Source organism: Microcebus murinus, chromosome 14, assembly GCF_040939455.1.
Source record: "Microcebus murinus isolate Inina chromosome 14, M.murinus_Inina_mat1.0, whole genome shotgun sequence".
Lineage (NCBI taxonomy): Eukaryota > Metazoa > Chordata > Mammalia > Primates > Cheirogaleidae > Microcebus > Microcebus murinus.
The window spans coordinates 29,456,604-29,466,233 of record NC_134117.1 but is presented as its reverse complement, the minus strand read 5'-3'; the positions used below and the strand labels follow the sequence as shown (position 1 = coordinate 29,466,233).

The 9,630-nt window shown below is 36.6% G+C and overlaps 1 long non-coding RNA gene across 2 annotated transcripts; it reads right to left on the bottom strand.

Annotated features, from left to right (window-relative positions):
* Positions 1 to 417: 417 nt before the first annotated feature.
* On the bottom strand, positions 418 to 9,404 carry LOC105872814 (uncharacterized). 2 transcript variants are annotated; one of them, XR_012922871.1, is made up of 4 exons: positions 9,053 to 9,404; positions 8,460 to 8,501; positions 1,841 to 1,932; positions 418 to 1,400 (listed from the first exon to the last, which is right to left on the bottom strand). It is a non-coding gene; the product is annotated as an uncharacterized LOC105872814 (long non-coding RNA). The 2 variants fall into 2 exon arrangements; XR_012922870.1 differs by lacking the exon at positions 418 to 1,400 and having other exon boundaries at positions 1,467 to 1,932.
* Between the last annotated feature and the right edge of the window lie 226 nt (positions 9,405 to 9,630).

The following is a 9,630-nucleotide window of genomic DNA, read 5'->3' as shown; positions in this document are numbered from 1 at the left end:
GAAGCCACTGTCTTATATTTGCTTACTTGCTAGTTTCCCCCCACTAGAACATACTCTTTCCCTTTTTAATAAGTTCTTACTTTTAGAACATTTAGATTTACAGAATAATTAAGACAATACAGTGAGTGCTCATAATACCCCACACCTAGTCTCCCCTCTTACTGACATCTTACGTTGGGATGATATTTATCACAAAGAACCAATACTGATACATGATTATTACCTAAAGTCCATACTTTATTCAGATTTCTTTAGTTTTTCTTTAATATCCTTTTTCTGTCCTAGATTCCTACTCAGGATATCACATTATCTTTAATAGATCATCTTAGGCAACTCTGGGTTGTGACAGTTCTCAGACTTCCTTTGTTTGTGATGACTGACAGTTTTGAAGATCTTTGATCATTTCATAGAATCAACATGTTTCTTAAGGGCAGAGATTTATCTTGTGCTCCTACATGTAATAGGGATATGATATGTGATAGCACATCATAGGCTTTTGGGACTAACTCAAAAAATTGATGCAGTCCAAAAGTGGGCTGTGGTTACTAAAATGCCATCCTGGGCTGACTTAGAGTACTCCGATCATAGGAAGGCACAGTCCCTTCAGATTCAGTACTGGTTAGAGCGTACCTGGAAAATCTTGTGAACTGAATTTTAAGTGGAATGGTGACAAACCCCAAATTTAGCCACAAGCTGGTGATGAGGGCAGTCAGCAGGTGGGGGTTGTCACTCTTAGTACTGGCACAAAGCAGACTGCCCTAGCCTGGCTGAAGCCCTTCCCTCCTCCTGTGCTCAGCTCAACTGTTGGACAGTGAGGACAGACTCCCTGAGAAGCTGTGAAAGAAATAAGGCTGAATGGGTAGGACAAGGTTGGGTTATGGGGTTTTGAAAGTCAGCAGAAAATGAAAGACTTTGTGGGGTCAGAGATACCTTTGAGGGTTTGTGATGTGATACAGGTGATTTTAGGAAGGAAAATTGACAGTGTCAGAGTAGGTTAATGAGAAGAGATGGGAGTCAGGAAGCTTTCTGTAATAATGACAAATCAAGTAACAATGGTTTACAGACATTTAATAGTACAAAGATAAACAGAAAGATAACAGAATTGATAAAATTGGGTGATGAAATACAGGGAAGGAAATACACTAATTTTATCATTACTTATAAAAGTGAGTTACAGATACTAGGATACTGGCTAAATAAACAGAAAACTGAGGCTATAATACAATCTGTATTACAAAGGCAACCATAGGAACAAAAATACAAGTCTTTGTAATTATTAAAAGAAATACAAAAAACAAAGCAAACTATACATTAAAATATTTTTTAAAGGTATAAATACAGAAAGTATAACAAAGTAATATGACAGAACTAAGTCTAAACATATCAAATCAGTAAATAAACTGAACTCAACTATTAAGAGAAAAAGAATTTCAGACTGAATCACAAAGCAAAACTCAAATCTATAATTGTATGAAAGACTTAGACCTAAAATAAAATAATTCAGAAAGGTTGAAGATCAAAGGATATGTAAAGAGAAATCAGAAAAACCCAAACAAACAAAAAGCAAGGATCAAGATCTTAACAAGACTGTATGTAGTCAAGCCAAATGTATTAAACCAGACTTAAAAAAATAAAAAAAAAAGCATTCTATAATGCTAAAGGATACAATTCATGATAAGACTAAACAGTTATGAATCTCTATGGATCAAGTAACTTAGCAGCAATATTAAGCAAAAACTATAGGGGGTATAAGGAGAAATAAAAGAAAAATATAGGTGGTAGGAAAGAAACTAATTCATCTCACTTGGTCCATGACAGATCAGTGATGTAAAAAGGATACAAAAAAATCTTAGCATATCATTATGGCAGATCTCATTCATATACCTTGAGGAATTCTGAGAAAGGAAATGGTGCAGACCTGGCATCACAAAGCTGGAAGAGACAACAAAGGACACTGACAGACATACAGAAACAGCCTGACACTCAGGCCAACAGCAAAATTCTCAGTCTTATGAAGAATGCTTTCTTTGCTTTCAAAGTCTACTAAAATTGCTCTTTGTTGGCACATTGTGAATACCCTCACTGGCCTCTTTGCTAATAGCTGCAAGCTAGTCAGCAGCTCACCCAAGAAAATAAAATTCACAATTTACAAACTGCACACACTCCCATTTTTGCCTTTGTTAGATGAAATCAATCCATTACTGGGTTCCACTGTGCACAAGTAAACAGGATACTAATAATTTACTATATTTCTGTAAGTTTTCTTTGATAATATCAAACTCTAATGTGGAAGTTTCACAAAACTTGACTATGCATCAATCCACACAAAAAACTGCCATCAATTCCAGAAAGTAGAATTAATGTAGAAGACACAGTCTCATGAAAATGTGACTAAAAAGAAATATGTAATAGGACCAAAGAATTCAAACAATCTTTAGGTCAAATAAGAAATCTAAACTGAAATTTCAGAGTATCTAGAAAATTACTATAATGAAAATTCTACACATCTGGGATATAACTAAAACAATGCTCAGAAGAAACTTAACATCCAACTGAAAAAGTTTGAGAATGAACAACTAAACCAAACAAAAATAGAGGGTAATAAATAAGACAAAAGCAGAAATTAATGAATTATAAAAGACAAAAACAAAAGAAATAATACATATGTACAAATAGATGCAATGTAATTAAATAAGAGAAAAGAAAATAGAATTTAAAAATTAGAAAGGAAAAGGTAAAATTATAACTATTTGCAGATATGATTATATACAAGATAATCCACTGAAAAACTATTATAGACAATAAGCAAATTCAGTAAATTGGTTGGGTACATAATTAAAATAGCTTTCATATATACAAACAACCACCAATTAGATTTAATGCAAGGTATACTCAATACAATGGCCACAAAAAGTAAGATGGTCTAGCAATATATATAAGAAATGCACAAGATCTACATGCAGAAAGTTTAAAATACTTGTGAGTGACACAAAAGAAAACATGAGTAAGGCATGTCATATTCTTGCATAGGAGAGTAAACATTATAAAGATGTCAAATCTCCTTAAATTAATCTATAAATTTAACATAATATCACAAACTAATTGTTTTAGCTGACCTAAACAAGAATGACCAGGAAAATTTTTTAAAAGAATAACGAATGGGAAACAAGCCTTATGACATATTAAAATACATTATGAACATACAATAAATAAAACATAATGGTACTGGCAAACAAATTAACAGACAATTCAGTGAAACAGAAATTCCAAAAATAAAACTCAAACATATTTGGAACTTGTTATATATGATAAATGTGGAATCTTAAATTAGTGGAGGAAAACATGGATGATTCAATAAATCAAGTTAGGTCAATTGAGTAGCTACCTAGAGAAATAAAATTGGATCCATACCTTAAAAAATTTAAATTTTGACCAAAGAGAAACCATGGAAGAATTATTTTATAGCCTCAAAGATGGCATAATCTTTCTAAGTATGTATAAGAATTCAAATGCAATAAAATTGAACTATAGAGAGCACAAAAACTGAGGAAAGTCGAGTGTGTCTATCTCCTGGAGCTGTAATACACTCTTCCTCTCCTATCACTGGACATCAGAACTCCAGCCTACATGCCTATTAGACTTTAGGACTTATACCAGTAGCCCCCCAGATTCTCAGGCCTTCAGCCTTGGAATGAGAGTTATACCATGGGCTTTCCTGAGTCCTTTGGATTTGGACTGAGCCACACTACTGGCATTCCAGGGTCTCTAGCTTGCAAACAGCCTGTTGTGGAACTTCTCAGCCTCCAAAATCACATGAGCCAATGCCCCTAATTAATCTCTTGTCATATTTCTATATACACAGCATATTAGTTCTGTTCTCTCTGGAGAACCCTAATACATAGTCTAACCTGGCATATTAAAAGCACCAAGACTCAATAATAAAATGCCAATAACAGAGATGCCCAAATCTAAATATTAATTTAATCCCCTCCCATTATCAAATTTACAGGGATAAATTCAAAATTAAATCTCCCTGCAAATCAAAATCCAAAAATGTTAAAACCCAGCAGAATTAAAATCCAAAGCTAATTCCCTTATCTTTGTGTCCAACATTCTTAAGTTAAAAGCCAAAAACAATCTTTCCCAAATTACTTTTTTTTTTTTTTTTTTGAGACAGAATCTCACTGTGTTGCCCAGACTAGAGCAAGTGCTGGGGAGTCAGCCTAGCTCACAGCAACCTCAAACTCCTGGGCTCAAGAGACCCTCCTGCCTCTGCCTCCCAAGTAGCTGGGTCTACAGGTGTATGCCACCACACCTGGCTAATTTTTTTTTTCTATTTTTAGTAGAGACAGGGTCTTGCTCTTGCTCAGGCTGGTCTTAAACTCCTGATCTCAAGTGAACCTCCTGCTTTGGCCTCCCAGAATGCTAGGATTATAGGTGTGAGCCACCGTGCCCAGTCAATGAAATATTATTAATACATGCAGAAATTATGGGGAATCTGTGAGATTAAAGGTAAGAAGTTATTGATACTATTTTAAATATTTAGAAAATAAAAGCTTGCCTTTTAAGTACCTAAGAATGGCAATGGGAAAGGTTTTTTGTTATAGGGAAACAAAAACCATTGTCAGAACAAAGCCCTAAAATAACTATAGCCATCATGTACCGCATAATAGATGTTTTGATGAATGACATATAGCACATACAACAGTGGTCCCATAAGATTATAACCAAGTTACCCTATATATGTGTGCCTTTTTAAAAAAAATCTTTTATACCTATTTTTACCATACCTTTTCTAAGTTTAGATATGTTTAGGTACACAAATACCACAGAGCTATAACTGCCTACAGCATTCTGTATAGTAACATGCTGTACATGTTTGAAGCCTAGGAGCAACAGACTGTACTGTACAGCCCAGGCAGGTCGTAGGCTTGTACCATCTAGGTTTGGGCAAGCACACTCTGCGCTGTTCGCACAATGAAATCACCGAACTATGCATTTCTTAGAACATATTTCCATTATGAGCAACGCATGACTGTACTTAAAAGGTACCACAGGTGACCTATTAACTAAAGCAATCAGCTCTCAAAAGCTTTACCCTGTCACTTCGAGTGACGATGTGAGGGTCAACAAATCCAGAACAAAAAGAGGGACATCCAGAGAGAGAAATTCAGAGTAAAGACTAGTTACAGTGGTTTGCTCAAAACAGACAGAGGACTCTTTCCTGTCTATCCCCTTGTCAATTAAGCCAAGTCTAAATCTCTAAAAATCAGTAGGTTCCTGATCATCTGGCAGAGGTAACAAGTCAAGTTCAATCCCCAAAGTGATGCATCTTCTTTATTTCATTTTCCCTCTTTTTCCCCTCCCTCTGGCTACAGAAACCCAGAAGCAGCTGGTAGCATTAAATACCTAATCATTGTTAATTCCCTCTTTATCTATTTCCTGGCTTGGCTGGAGACCTACGAAGAGGGTTAGTTACTGAGCCAAGGGCTAAGACAAGTGCATTCAACACTCTCCATCTAGCCAAACCTACTCTGTTCCAAAAACAGCTCAGCAATCCAAGTGTGAAAGCAGAGAAGACAGCTGGTTTGGAAAGCCATCTGAAGACGTGGTAAAGAGCATGTTTTCTAGGAGCAAACTGCTTGGGTTTATATCTTAGTAACAATAAGTAGACAAAAACTGAGCTTAATTTATTTTATTTTTATTTTTTCCTGAGAAGTTCCATATAAACATCTACTGAAACTGACCTTTATAGTTTGCTCATCTGCAAAATGGGGATATTAATAATAACAATGCCTGTCTCACTGGGCTATAATGAAGATTAAAAAAGACAATAAGACAAATTTAGAAAAGTGTCTGGAATACATAAGCATTTTGTGTATGTTAGCTATTATTATAATTTCCAACCTATGGTTGGGTTTTACTGGGTAGGTACAATAGAAGGAAAAGAGTAAAAGAGTGTAATGGCTGAAGTGGTGAGAACTAAAATGCAGAGGCTGACAGGGAGTCAAGAGTTTTCCAAGCTGAAGTTCAGATGCACTGGAACTCATTCAGTTAGAAAGCTAGAAAAATGGGCAAAGAATAGTTTTTAAGGGTAGAGCTGACATAAATAATGACAAATTTCAGAGGGTGGATGGCTTCATGGAAAAGTAAAGGTTGCTAAATTTGGGGGGGGGGGTGCAGCAAGCAGTTGACAGGCAGGATGTTGGTTGCATTAACCACACATAACTTGAAGTGACCTGGCATACAGGTGAGACTTTGGGAAAAGAAAGAAACTATAAGCCGTGTGCCAAGACTTCAGTCAATGTAAGGAAATGAGAATGACAGCTACAGGAATGCTCAGAAAGCAATAAAGTCAGGTTGTGTGAGCACATGTAAAGGTCAAAATTGAGAATAAGGATGCCAACTGCTCCTCCTAACTCCAACTGACAAAAGCTAGTGGGAAAAGACCACAGATCCAAGGCTGCTAAATGTTTCGTGATGCTTAGGAGAGTCTAGTGCACTGATAAACTGCCCTTTCCAAAATGTTAGGACTACTCCTGTTGAAAACACAGCCACCAAACTGTTGAGAGTTTTTCCTCAAAGAAACCTGGCCATCCAGGTGTCACAGCTTCTATGAAGCCCCTCTCCCCCTTAAAACACACTCTTCAGCTCTTGAAAAGGATCACTTGAGCAAAGGCAAATACTCTCTACCCTGCAAATACTTCCTCCACAGTCTGGGTCATACTTCACCACATGTATATGTTTAAATGTCACTCTCATATAGGGATTTCCAGGGCTGGGGAAAAATGTAGTCATTATTTCATGTCTATCTCTTAAACCTGTGTAGGCAGTTCATAAATGTCATCAGTTAAATGAAAGGGTTTTCTTAGTCCCCAAATTAGGAAGCAGAGCACAAAAAGAATATCCTGCCTGCAAAAATGGGCCATGAAGCATTTGACTATAAAGAATGATTTTCTAATAAAGATCAGAAAGAAAATGCAATATTTCTTCACCAACTTGTAGGATAAAATTTCTGAATATCCCATATTAAAAGAAGTCATGGTTGAGGCCTCCAAGGGGAAAAAAATCAGGATCTGAAGAACAAAATTGTTGGTGTACTTGTAAAACCCTTTACCTTAAATATACCAAACTTAAAAACAATGATGTCTTAAATTAGCAACATTCCATTTGTATTCCTTATCTCTTAATTTTCTTTTTTCCCCCAAAATTCATATGTTGAAATGTATTCCTTGTTCTCTAAAAACTTTTTTTAAAATTTACTTACCCTAGAGTTTAAATTAGATGCTTATAAATTCATCTTTGCTGTATATAATATAATGAGAGGGTTTTAAAATGTTGTTTCTGGTCTTCCTTTCAAGCATTCCTTGCCTTTCTGATTTTATTGAGTCACTGAGATTCTCTCCAAATGTCAAATTTTTGAACTCATCTATATTTGATATAAAGTCTTAAACATATGGAAAAGGTATTCAAAGCAAAGTAAATATATCCTAAGATTTCAGCCTATGTAAATTCAGGGTTGGGGGAGAGTGGATTACTATGTGATTCATTTATAAGGAAACAGAAAGATGGAGAAAAAAGTACAGAAATAATGACAATTTTAAAGAAAAACAAATTTTGAAGTAGTACAAAGCAATACTTAGGTACTTAAAAATGTTTTAGTTTTTTAAATCAAAGAATATATTTGCTCCAAACTTAATTATAAATATCACTTCTCCTTCAGTTCTCCTAACGTAAAGGCCTTTGATTAATAAGCATAAACTTAAAAGCCAGCAGAGTAGTGCAGCAGAAGTGTGCTTGGCTCATAACCCAGAGGTCAATAGATTAAAACCATCCTTTGCTATGGACTTTTAAAGTGGTCACCAATTACTCTACAACTATTGCTCACTATATGACACCCACATCTAGTTATTTGTCTAAATACCAGAAAACTAAATAGAGTGGTCAAATGTTTGAACTGATAAATACAATAAAAATTTCCCCCTTAATGTTTTGTCCAACTACTGTGCCAAGAACCCAACAAACCTACCTGCAAGAAACCATGCAAAAAGTAAGAATGCAAGCCATCTATGACCATCAAATAAGTACCTTATACAAACACATTATAAGCACAATCTCAACACCAGGAGCAAAATATTTAAAATGTATAAACAAATCATTTATTTTTGCTTTATAATAGTATATTAACCCTATACAAAAACCACAAGTTTTAAAGGTTTAAGCCTTTCTAATCAGTTCTTCTAATTTTGAGAGTTTAAGTGAAAAATCTAAATTAGAAGACATTATGTAATCTGCTTTAAATATTACTTTTGACATTTTTATTTCTCCAAAAATAGTAACATTCTGTATTTTATATATCTAAGCCAAATAAAATATTTCAACTTAGATTTTGAATTCAATAGAGTTAAGCATTTAAAAAATAATCTTAATTACTAGGAAAGGTTAACAAATTAACTCACATTTGTTCCTGTTTCACTCCGTGACAAAACTTACAGGACATCCTGCAGGGAGGAAAAGTAACTCAAATTAATAGAACTACCTTATTTTCAGAAGCATTTGGCAATTAAAGCCTTATTATAAGATGTCTTCGTGTTACAACTAACTGCACAGCAGCAAAGTTCAAATATTTTAAATATTAATCTTTTCTCACCAGTTATTTTAAAATAATGCTTTCATTAAAATCTTAAAAGCACTAACATGTTATATAAATTTAAACCTTAAAACTATCACATGACTCAACATGTCAACTTTGCCTATTAATTTTGAAACAAACCTAATATTTATGTTTGAGATATTTTTTAAAAACCAATCACTGCACTGTACCGAACATAGACATTTTCTAGGATCAAAATCTATCAAGGGCAGGGCAAACTGTGGTTGTGTGTGGTTGGGTTAGCTAGAAGGGCCTTATGACCAACTCTGAGCGCCCCACGGTGAGGCGTATCTCTGCTGAAATGACCAGAAACCAGGCCCCAAAGGGGGCGACAGCTCGAGGCTGCACTTAGTAAGGCACCCCAGCTTCAGCTGCCCCGGAGTTCCCGGCGCGCCCCACCTCTCTCTGTTCCAGCATCCGGCCCGCCCTTCCCAGGCTACCGCCCCACTGCCCGCCTAGCTTCAGGGCTGCGGGAAGTGACGGAAGCAAAAACTCAGCACACAAAGAAGGGGCGGGTGAGAAGTGAGGCCCCTCCCTGCCAAGAGGGGCGACTTTAGAATAACTTGGCCGCAAGTTAACAGGAAGCTCCTAGGACTGTCTGGGGCACCCTGCTGCCCAGCAATCTCATTCTTTGTCTCTTGACAGTCCTCCTTGAAGCCTCAGGCTCTGAACGCCTTTCTGGGCAACCCTGGGCTCGATCTCCATTGCTGGTCCCCAGTGATGGCAGCCATGACTCTTGCATCCGGGTATTTCGAAGAGCGGAAGCCAGAGGCTAACGGAAGTGACGCGACGCGGAAGGATCCGCGTTCGGCTGAGGGAGACTGCGGTGAAGGGGTTTCCGGAAGCGTGTGCAGCAGGGCAGCTGGCGGGGGCGGGGAGAGTTCGTGGAGCTTGCATCCAACTGACTCCAACAAGGTTTAGGAGTGAGGCATTGTGCTTAATACCAGCGTTGCCATGCCATTTCATGTTTTCTTTAC